The sequence below is a fragment of the Poromitra crassiceps genome, assembly GCF_964638095.1.
Source record: "Poromitra crassiceps genome assembly, chromosome: 10".
Taxonomy (NCBI): Eukaryota; Metazoa; Chordata; class Actinopteri; order Beryciformes; family Melamphaidae; genus Poromitra; species Poromitra crassiceps.
The window spans coordinates 39,302,233-39,302,515 of record NC_139631.1 but is presented as its reverse complement, the minus strand read 5'-3'; positions in this window follow the sequence as shown (position 1 = coordinate 39,302,515).

Sequence of the window (283 nt, the reverse complement as noted above, 5' to 3'; positions counted from 1 at the left end):
AGGGAGAGAGAGGAGAGGCCGCTGCATGCCAACTCTCTGATTGAGGCCTGACTATTAAATGGCCAGTGATTGTGTGATCCAACTGTATCAGTCTCTGCCGATACAGCCCACTACACTGCACGGATATTCTGCTAGTCGCAGTAAAAACAGTAGGCTAGAAATATGATATGCAAGATGTTTAAACTAAAGTAATTAATATAGCCTATACAGTAGTAGTTACAGGGACAGTTTCTTCCCGCAGGCCACGAGACTCCTTAACACACACACAAATAAACAATCATGT